Source organism: Eumetopias jubatus, unplaced genomic scaffold (assembly GCF_037043125.1).
Source record: "Eumetopias jubatus isolate StellerSeaLion01/CBP00866 unplaced genomic scaffold, mEumJub1_p1.0 scaffold_5, whole genome shotgun sequence".
In the NCBI taxonomy this organism is placed as follows: domain Eukaryota; kingdom Metazoa; phylum Chordata; class Mammalia; order Carnivora; family Otariidae; genus Eumetopias; species Eumetopias jubatus.
In genome coordinates this window covers 39,067,217-39,078,135 of record NW_028274811.1, presented here as the reverse complement: position 1 = coordinate 39,078,135, position 10,919 = coordinate 39,067,217, and the positions used below count along the sequence as shown (strand labels likewise).

The 10,919-nt window shown below is 39.2% G+C and overlaps 1 pseudogene; it reads left to right on the top strand.

The window, feature by feature from the left end:
* Window positions 1–2,020: 2,020 nt before the first annotated feature.
* Window positions 2,021–2,428, top strand: LOC114220957 (large ribosomal subunit protein eL32 pseudogene; annotated as a pseudogene).
* Window positions 2,429–10,919: the final 8,491 nt, after the last annotated feature.

Below are 10,919 nucleotides of genomic sequence, written 5' to 3'. Positions count from 1 at the left end.
AGAATGTTCCATGGGCACTAGAGAAGAATGTGTATTCCGTTGCTTTGGGATGGAATGTTCTGAATAGGTCTGTGAAGTCCATTTGGTCCAGTGTGTCATTTAACGTCTTTATTTCCTTGTTGATCTTTTGCTTAGATGATCTGTCCATTTCAGTCAGGGGGGTGTTAAAGTCCCCCACTATTATTGCATTGTTGTCAATGTGTTTCTTTGCTTTTGTTATTAATTTTCTTATATAATTGGCTGCTCCCATGTTAGAGGCATAGATATTTACAATTATCAGATCTTCTTGTTGGATAGACCCTTTAAGTAGGATAGAGTGTCCTTCCTCATCTCTTATTACAGTCTTTGTTTTAAAATCTAGTTTGTTTGATATAAGGATTGCCACCCCGGCTTTCTTTTGGTGTCCATTAGCATGGTAAACGGTTTTCCACCCCCTCACTTTCAATCTGGGGGTGTCTTTGGGTCTAAAATGAGTCTCTTGCAGACAGCATATGGATGGGTCTTGTTTTTTAATCCAATCTGATAGCCTGTGTCTTTTGATTGGGGCATTGAGCCCATTTACATTCAGGGTAACTATTGAAAGGTATGAATTTAGTGCCATTGTATTGCCTGTAAGGTGACTGTTACTGTATATTGTCTGTGTTCCTTTCTGGCCTATGCTGCTTTTAGGCTCTCTCTTTGCTTAGAGGACCCCTTTCAATATTTCTTGGAGGGCTGGTTTCGTGTTTGCAAATTCCTTTAGTTTTTGTTTGTCCTGGAAGCTTTTTATCTCTCCTTCTATTTTCATTGACAGCCTAGCTGGATATAGCATTCTTGGCTGCATATTTTTCTCGTTTAGTGCTCTGAAGATATCTTGCCAGTCCTTTCTGGCCTGCCAGGTCTCTGTGGATAGGTCTGTTGACAATCCAATGTTTCTACCATTATAGGTTACATATCTCTTCTCCCAAGCTACTTTCAAGATTTTCTCTTTGTCTCTGAGACTCGTAAGTTTTACTATTAGATGTCAGGGTTTTGACCCATTTTTATTGATTTTGAGAGGGATTCTCTGTGCCTCCTGGATTTTGATGCCTGTTTCCTTCCCCACTTTAGGGAAGTTCTCTGCTATAATTTGCTCCAATATACCTTCTGCCCCTCTCTCTCTTTCTTCTTCTTCTGGGATCCCAATTATTCTAATGTTGTTTCGTCTTATCGTATCGCTTATCTCTCGAATTCTGCCCTCGTGATCCAATAGTTGTTTATCTCTCTTTTTCTCAGCTTCTTTATTTTCCATCATTTGGTCTTCTATATCACTAATTCTCTCTTCTGCCTCATGTATCCTAGCAGTTAGTGCCCCCATTTTTGATTGCACCTCATTAATAGCCTTTTTGATTTCGATTTGGTTAGATTTTAGTTCTTTTATTTCTCCAGGAAGGGTGTCTCTAATAACTTCCATGCTATTTTCAAGCCCAGCTAGTATCTTTAAGATCATGATTCTGAACTCTAGGTCCAACATCGTACTAATGTCCGTATTGAGTAGGTCCCTGGCAGATGGTACTACCTCTTGTTCTTTTTGCTGAGGTGATTCTTTTCATCTTGTCATTTTGTCCAGAGGAGAATAGATGAATGAGAGAACAAAATGCCAACAGGGTAACAACGTCCCCAGAAAATATACTCTAAACAAATCAGAAAAGACCTGAAACCAGGGGAAAAGAAAGGGAAAGAAAGGAAAAAGAAAGAGGAAAAAAAAGAAAAAGAAAAAAACAAACAAAAACAGAAGAAAACAAAAAAAAACAGAATATGATCAAATATGATCAGGCTAGTGCATAGATCAGTGCCATACACTAGAATTTGGGTGTATTTTGGTCTGTTAGAAGAAAGTGCCTCCTAAAATTTTAAGGAAAGAAAGACTTATATATGTACAAAATAAGGGTTGATACAATGAAGGGATGGAAGATGACTGTAAAGATGAAAATTATAAAAGATTTTATAGCTCTTCCTCGGCGCTGCCTGCAGAGGTGGCAGCCATCTGTTACTGGGCATCATGGCTACCCTCAGACCTCTGGTGAAGCCCAAGATCGTTAAAAAGAGGACCAAGAAGTTCCTCCGGGACCACTCAGACCGCTATGTCAAAATTAAGCACAACTGGTGGAAACCCAGAGTCATTGACAATAGGGTGCACAGAAGATTCAAGGGCCAGATCTTGATGCCCAACACTGGTTATGGGAGCAACAAGAAAACAAAGCACATGTTGCCCAGTGGCTTCCGGAATTTCCTAGTCCACAACGTCAAGGAGCTTGAAGTGCTGCTGATGTGCAACAAATCTTACTGTGCAGAGATTGCTCACAATGTCTCCTCCAATAACCACAAAGCTATCGTGGAAAGAGCAGCCCAGCTGGCAATCAGAGTCACCAGTCCCAACGCCAGGCTGCGCAGTGAAGAAAATGAATAGACAGCTTGTTGTGCATGTCATATTTGTGTTAATAAAACCATAAAACCTAAAAAAAAAGATTTTATAAAAGGAATTGATAAGATAAGAAGTTGTTTGAAAAAAGAAAGAAGAAGATTTAAAAAAAAAAAAAGGGAGAGAATGTGATCAGGCAGGAGACTAGAACAAAGCCATACACTAGTGATTTAGGGTATATTTTGATCTGTTAGAAGAAACTGTATCTCATACTTTTAAAGAGAGAACAATTTGTATATATATGCCAAAAATAAGGGTAACTACTATGAAGGGATAGAATATGATTCTAAAAATGAAAAATAAAAAAAATTTTTTAAAGGGATTGATAAGATGTTGGTTGAAAAAGGGAAAAAGAAAAATTAAAAAAAAACAGTTAAAAACATTAACTTTGAAAAACTAAAGAATCGTGGTAAAAGAGCCATGAATTCTATGTGCAGTATTCCCCTAGCGCTGGAGTTCTCCCGTTCTCATTGATCAGTAAACTTGGTCTTGGCTGGCTGTTCTTGCTGATCTTCTGGGGGAGGGGCCTGTTGCCTTTTATAAAATCTTTTTTTTTTTTTTTTGCCACGCCCTTGTCGGTCCAGGCTAAGCAATCTGCTCAGGTTTGCTCTTGGGAGCTTTTGTTCCCTGCAAGCTCTCGGTACAGCTTTGGAGGACGAGAGTGAAAATGGTGGCCTCCCAATCTCTGCCCGGAGGAGCCGAGAACTTGGGGCCCCGCTCCTCAGTGTGCCCCCAGAGAAAAGCAGTCAGTCACTGCCGTCTCCCCGGTCTCCGGCCGCACTCCGTGCTCACCCGGCCTGTGACCGAGCATTTCTGTCTCTGGCACCCGACCCCGTGTGGAGTCTCCAAACCCAGCAGATCCCTGCAGTGCGCTCCCACGCCGCTCCTCCCGGGGGAGGAAGGGGATTGTCCTCGGATCTGCCGCTTGTTGGGTCCCCGCTGGAGGAGCAGTAGCCCGACTGTGTCGTGGATCAAGGTTTATGGCAACCCCGAGCTGAGAGCCTGTGCCTCGGCTCCATCTCCACAGCCAGCTTCCCTGCTCCAATACCTGGGAGCTCTGCCACACTCAGGCACCCCCGGTCTTTCTGTGACCCCGAGGGTCCTGAGACCACACTGTCCCACGAGGGTTCCACCCCCCGCTTAGCCACTGGAGCGACGTCCCTCAGCGGAGCCGACTTCTAAAAGGTCCGATTTTGTGCTCCGCGGCTCTATCACTTGCCAGAAGCGGCCGACGGAGGCCCCCTCCCCCGCTGTCTATCTTCCCGAGTATCACCTCGGATTCACTTCTCCGCACGTCCTACCTTCCAGAAAGTGGTCGCTTTTCTGTTCAGAGTGTTGTTGCTATTCTTCTCTTTGATCTCCTGTTGAGTTCGTAGGTGTTCAGAATGGTTTGATCCCTATTCAGCTGAATTCCTGAGACCAGAGGCAATCCAGGTCTCCTACTCCTCCGCCATCTTGCTCCGCCCCTCAGAAAATAGACTTTAAAACAAAGACTCTAACAAGAGACAAAGAATGACATTACATAATGATAAGGGGACCAATCCAACAAGAGAACTTAATAATAGTAATATCTATGTACCCAGCATGGGAAAACCTAAATACATAAAACAAATATTAACATACATAGAGGGAGAAACTGACAGTAACACAATAATAGTAGGGGACTTTAACACCCCCATTTACCTGAATGGATAGATCATTCAGGCAGAAAATCAAGAAGGAAACAGTGTCACTGAATAATACTTCAGACAAGCTGGACTTAACAGGTATATATGGAACATTTCATCCCAAAATACCATAATATACATCTTTTCAAGTGCAGAGGGAACATTCTATAGGATATTCTACAGGACAGATCACACATCAATTTACAAAATAAGGCTCAATAAATTTAAGAAGACTAAAATTATATCATGTATCTTTTCCAACCACAATGGTATAAAATTAGAAATCAATCATAAGGGGAAAAAATTGGAAAGAAAAAAAAACACATGAAGCTAAACAACATGCTACTAAGCAACCAATGGGTGAATGAAAAAATTGAAGAGGAAGACATAAAGTTCATGGAGAAAAATGAAAATGAAAGCACAACAGTCCAAAACCTCCAAGACAGAGCAAAAGCAGTTCAAAGAGAAATTTGTAGCAATACAGGCATATCTCAAGAAAGAAGAAAAGGCTCAGATAAACAATCCAAGCTTGCCCCTAAAGGAACTAGAAACTAAGAACAAACAAAGCCTAAAGTTAGTGGAAGGAAGGAAATATTAAGGATCAGAGTGGAAATAAAAGACATAGAAACTTAAAAAAAAAAATGGAAAAGACCAATGAAACCACGAACCCTGATGAACACAAATGCAAAAATCCTCAACAAAATATTAGCAAACTGCATTCAACAACATATTAAATGCATCATTCACCATGATTGAGTGGGATTTATTTCAGAGATGCAAGGATGGTTCAACATTCACAAATCAACATGATAGACCACATTAATAAAGGATAAAAATCATATGATCATCTCAATGGTTGCAGTAAAACCATTTCACAAAATTCATCATCCTTTCATGATACAAACTCAATAAAATGGGTTAGAGGAAACATACTTCAACATAATAAAAGCTATATATGACAAACCCACAGCTAACATCACTCTCAATGTTGAAAAAATGAGAGATTAAGGGCCTAAATATGAGACACGAAATCATAAAATTCCTAGAAGAAAACATAGGAAGTAATCTCTTAGACACAGGCCTGAGCAATGTATTTATAAATATTTCTCCTCAGGCAAGACAAACAAAAGCAAAAATAAACTACTGAGACTACACCAAAATAAAAAGCTTTTGCACAAAGAAGGAAACCAACAAACAAAAAGGCAACCTACCAAATGGGAGAAGATATTTGCAAATGATATATCCAATAAAGAATTCACATCCAAAATACATACAGAACTTATGTAATATAAAAAAAAGCCCAAATAATCCAGTTAAAAATGGCTGAGAACCTGAAGAGAAATTTTTCTAAACGAGACATGCAGATGACCAGCAGACACATCAAAAGATACTCAACATCACTCATCATAAGGAAAATGCAAACCAAAACCACAATGAAATACTATCTTACAACTGTCAGAATGGCTAGAATCAAAAAGATAAGAAATAGTAAGAGTTGGAGACGATGTAGAGAAAGAGGAAACAGTGCACTATTGGTAGAAACATTAATTGCTGTAGCCACTGTTGAAAACAGTATGGAGATTCCTCAAAAAATTAAAAATAGAAATATCATATGATCCAGTAATGCCACTACCAGGTATTTATCCAAAGAAATGAAAACACTAATTCAAAAAGATATATGCACTCTTATCTTCATTGTAGCATTATTTAAAATCATCAAGATATGGAAGCTATCCAAGTGTTTATCAATAAATGAACAGATAAAGAAGATATGGTGTATAATACATGGAATATTACTTGGCCATAAAAACAATGAAATCTTGCCATTTGTAACAACATGGATGACCTAGAAGGTATCATGCTAAGTAAAATAAGTCATAGAAAGACAAACACCATGTAATTTCACTTATATGTGGAATCTAAAAAACAAAAGAAATCAACAAACAAATAATAAAAATCAGGAAAGCAGAAACAGATCCATAAGAACAGAAAACAAAGTGAAGGTTGACAGAGGGGAGGTAGAAAGAGGGATTGTCAAAAAGTGCAAAGGGGAGTGGAAGGTGCAGGCTTCCAGGTGTGGAATGAGTAAGTCACTGGAATGAAAGGTACAGAATAGGGAATATAATTAATCATATCATAACAGTGTTGTATGGTGACAGATGCTAGCTACACTTGTGAGCACAGCATAACATAAAAGATGTCAAATCACTGTACTCTACACCTGAAATTAATAGTGTGTGTCAACTATACTTCAATATAAAAACTAGTTTTTAAAAAGGTAGAAAATATCTTAGCAGACACTTCACCAAAAAGATATACAGATGGCTAAAAAGCATAGGTCATTAGATAATACAAATTAAAATGCTAGGAACAACTTGTATAAAACACCTACATGCCTACTAGAATGGCTAAAATCTAAAACACTGACGTCTAGGACAACAGGGATGGACCTAGACGGTACTATGCTAAGTAAAATAAGTCAGACAGGAAAGACAAGCACCATATGACTTCACTTATATGTGAAATCTAAAAAACAAAACAAATGAATAAACAGAAAACAAATCAAATGGATTCTTAAATATAGTAAGCCAGCTGGTGGTTGCCAGAGAGGAGATGGCTGGGGCATGGGGTAAAGCGGATTAAGAGGTACAAACTTCTAGTTAAAAAATAAGTAAGTCATGAAGATGAAAAGTACAGCATGGGGAATATAATATTGAGATATCAATAATATTCTAATAACACTGCATGGTGACAGATGGCGACTAATTGTGGTGATCACTGAGTAATGTATAGAACTGCTGAATCACTGCTGTACACCTGAAACTAAAATAACATTATATGTCAACTACAATAAGCTTCAAAATAAATAAATAAATAAATACTGATAACACCAGAAAAAAAGTAAGTTAAAATTCAAATTTAAAAAGAAAAAATAAAAAACAAAACCCAGTAATCCAGTAGAAAAGTGGGTAATAGACTCGGAGTTAATTCACCAACGACGATATCCAGAAAATTAATAAACATAAAAAATGGGCTCTACTTAGTCATCAGGGAAATATAAATAATACTATACAGCCAAAAAAATGAATGATGTTAGGACTGACACTAACAAGTGCTGACAAAGATATGGCACAACTGGAACTCTCATAAACTGCTGGTGAGAGTATAAATCTATTACTGTGAAAAAACAGTGTGGTGCTATCTACTGCCAGTGGAGGTATTCATACCCTATGACCCAGTAACATACTCCACTTCTAAGTATGTATCCAACAAAAGCGTGCGTACATACACAAAGTGACAAGGTCACAGCAACACTGTGTGTAAATGCTGTACTTAGAAAACACAAATGACCACCAACAGAACAAAACAGTATGTTCCTCTCACAAAAATGGACTCCTATCAACAAAAATGAATGAACTACAACTTAGGACAAAACATGGATCAATTTTACAAATGTGAGGTTGACTATTAAAAACAGACAAAAGAATAACTGCTTCAGGATTACAATTATATAAAATCCACAAACAGGCAAAACTAAACTATAATGTTTAGAATGCCTACTTATGTGGTAAAACTACGGAGAAAAAACAAGGAAATTATTACTGTAAAATTAAGGATAGTGGTTGTTTAGGAGAAAGAAGGGGGTTTGAGTAGGAGGAGACATTCAGAGGGCTTCTGGGAAGCTGGCACAAAACCAATTTACCATTTTAAAGAGTTTCCCTTCATAATAATTCATTAAGTTCTACATTTGACCTTTTCAACTTTCCATGCATATTTCCCCCCCCCTTTTTTTTTAATTTGGGGGAAAATAGCCATGACTGCAAATCAAGAGCCCTGAAGGGCATCCCTGAGTCACAGCACAGGACAATATGTTCATAACGGTGAGCATGAATTATCATGAAAATATCAAGTTAATTTTGTATTTACTGCTGAACAAGACTAGAAACAATAAAGATAAGTTACAGAGACCATAGCACCTATAGCTGAAAGGGAGAGCCAGTGCACAATCTAGGAGTGAGGCATAGATTCAAATTCTCTCTTTGCCTTTCAGACTTTTTCCTCATTCCCCCATCTTCCATGACTGTTTTCTTAACAGTCCCCCAAAAGAATAGCCACTAGTTGGTGTCCAGCTTCTCAGGAGGAATAACCATTTGATCAAGAAACTGGGGGTAGGTCTTCGACATTGGCCACAGTAACTTCTTTCAAGACACTTCTCTCCAAAGCCAAGTGAACAAAAGCAAAAATGAACTTTTGGGACTTCATCAAGATAAAAGCTTCTGCACAGCAAAGGAAACTGTCAACAAAACTAAGAGGCAGCCAATGGAACGGGAGAAGATATTTGCAAATGACATTACAGATAAAGGGCTGATATCCAAGATCTATAAAGAACTTCTCAAACTCAACACTCAAAAAAATAATAACCCAGTCAAAAAATGGGCAGAAGACATGAACAGACACTTCTCCAAAAAAGACACACAAATGGCTAACAGACACATGAAAAAATGCTCAACATCACTAGCCATCAGGGAAATACAAATCAAAACCACAATGAGATACCACCTTACACCAGTTAGAATGGCAAAAGTTAACAAAACAGGAAACAATAAATGTTGGCAAGGATGTGGAGAGAGGGGAACCCTCTTACACTGTTGGTGGGAATGTAAGCTGGTACAGCCACTCTGGAAAACAGTATGGAGGTCCCTCAAGATGTTAAGAATAGAGCTACCCTACAACCCAGCAATTGCACTACTAGGTATTTACCCCAAAGATACAGATGTAGTGCTCCCCAATGTTCATAGCAGCAATGTCCACAATAGTCAAACCGTGGAAGGAGCTGAGATGCCCTCCAGATGATTGGATACAGAAGATGTGGTACATATACACACTAGAATATTATTCAGCCATCAGAAAAGATGAATACCCACCATTTGCATCGACATGGATGGAACTGGAGGGGATTATGTTAAGTGAAGTAAGTCAAGCAGAGAAAGACAATTATCATATGGTTTCACTCACATGTGGAACATAAGCAATACCATAGGGGAAGGGAGGGAAATCCAAAGGGGGAGAAATCAGAGAGGGAGATGAACCATGAGAGACTATGGACCCTGAGAAACAATCTGGGTGTTTCAGAGGGGAGGAAGTGGGGGAACGGGGTAACAGGGTGACGGGTATTAAGGAGGGCATGTGCTCTGATGAGCACTGGGTGTTATACTTAATTAATGAATCATTGAACACTACATCAAAAACTAACATAATAAAAAAAAAAAGAAACTGGGGGTAGAGACATCACATTCCCAGGTTTCTGGGTACATTACTGAAACATTTCCATCCAATATTTGCATTTAACTCATTAAAAAGGAAAATACACTAAATAAGGTATTATTAGCGAATCCAGCATTTGTTTTCACTACCTAGAATTGTGCCGTCCTTCTTATAAAATCTTGAGATGTTTCTTATGGTAGACCACTCTTTCCCAACACAAGGCCATGTACCTCAAATAAAGCCAACCTCAGTCTGAGTTCCAAGAATGCAGCATGGGACCTGGACTGAGCCAATAAACGCTGTCACAGTTCATAGAGAACCTAAAGTAAGCCAATCAGGGTCAGCAAGGCTCAGTTCTGAGGCTTTGTTTGACCAATCAGGGAATTGGTGAATATGAACAAAAAAGGGTAAGGGAAAGGAGCAGTAACAGCCATCTTGCCAGCATTTGAAGCCCAAAAATGGTAGAATCCAGTATATCAAAGTGGTTTAGAGAACAAGTCAGCCAACTCCTCCTGTGTTAAATATTTTAGGCTTTGCAGGCTGTACGGTCTCTTATAACTACTCAACTCTGCCCCTATAGTGTGAAAACATCTATTGATAATAAAGGAGTGTGTCTGTGCCCCCCCCAAAAAAAACTTTATTTATAAAAATGGATGGACATAGGATTTGGCCCATGGGCCATGGTTTGCCAGACCCTGGTTTAGAGCATGGGCTCTAGAAACAACACACAGACTCAAATCTTGACTCTATTACTTGCAGAGTCCTGAACAAGTTAATATCTCCATGCCCCCCTCTCGTCATCTATAAACGGAAATAATGCTATAGCCTACCTCATACAGTCATTATGAGGATTAGATGTGGTAAATATGAAGTGCTTAAAACAGTGCTCGGCGCACCGAAGGGCTGCATGTGTTAGCTGCTGTTACCATTATCATCCTGAGTATCATCAACAGTGCCGAGAGAGAAACACAGGCTTGTGTCATTTCAGCCCAAGAGCAAAAAGGACCCAAAGCCCTTAGCCTAGGCTACTCAGTTACATGAGGTAATAAATTCTCTTTCTTGCTTAAAACAGTGTGAGCTGAATTTCTGTTATTACTGGAGTTACTCCATCGGACTAAAAGTAAAATCAGGGTAAGGATAATAATTACCAAACACCCATGATGTAAACTCAGTCACTTCTGTGCCCATTACAGACATTACCAATCCAACACAGCTTTCCTTCTCACTAAACCAGACAGGACCTTAGACATGGCTATGGACTTAATTGTGTTCCCTGACCCCAAATTCCTATGCTGAAGCCATAACGCCTCCAGTCTGATGTTATTTGGAAAATGGAGCCTTTGAAAAGTAATTAAGGCTAACTGAGATCATGAGTGTGGGGCCCTCATGATAAGATTAGTGCCTTTATAAGAAGAGACATCAAAGAGCTGATTTCCTCTCTTCCCTCTACCTGTACACACTAAAAAAGGCCACATGAAGACACAAGGTGGCCATCTGCAAACCTACGAGAGAGCCCCCACAGACATTGACCTTGCTGGCACACTGAT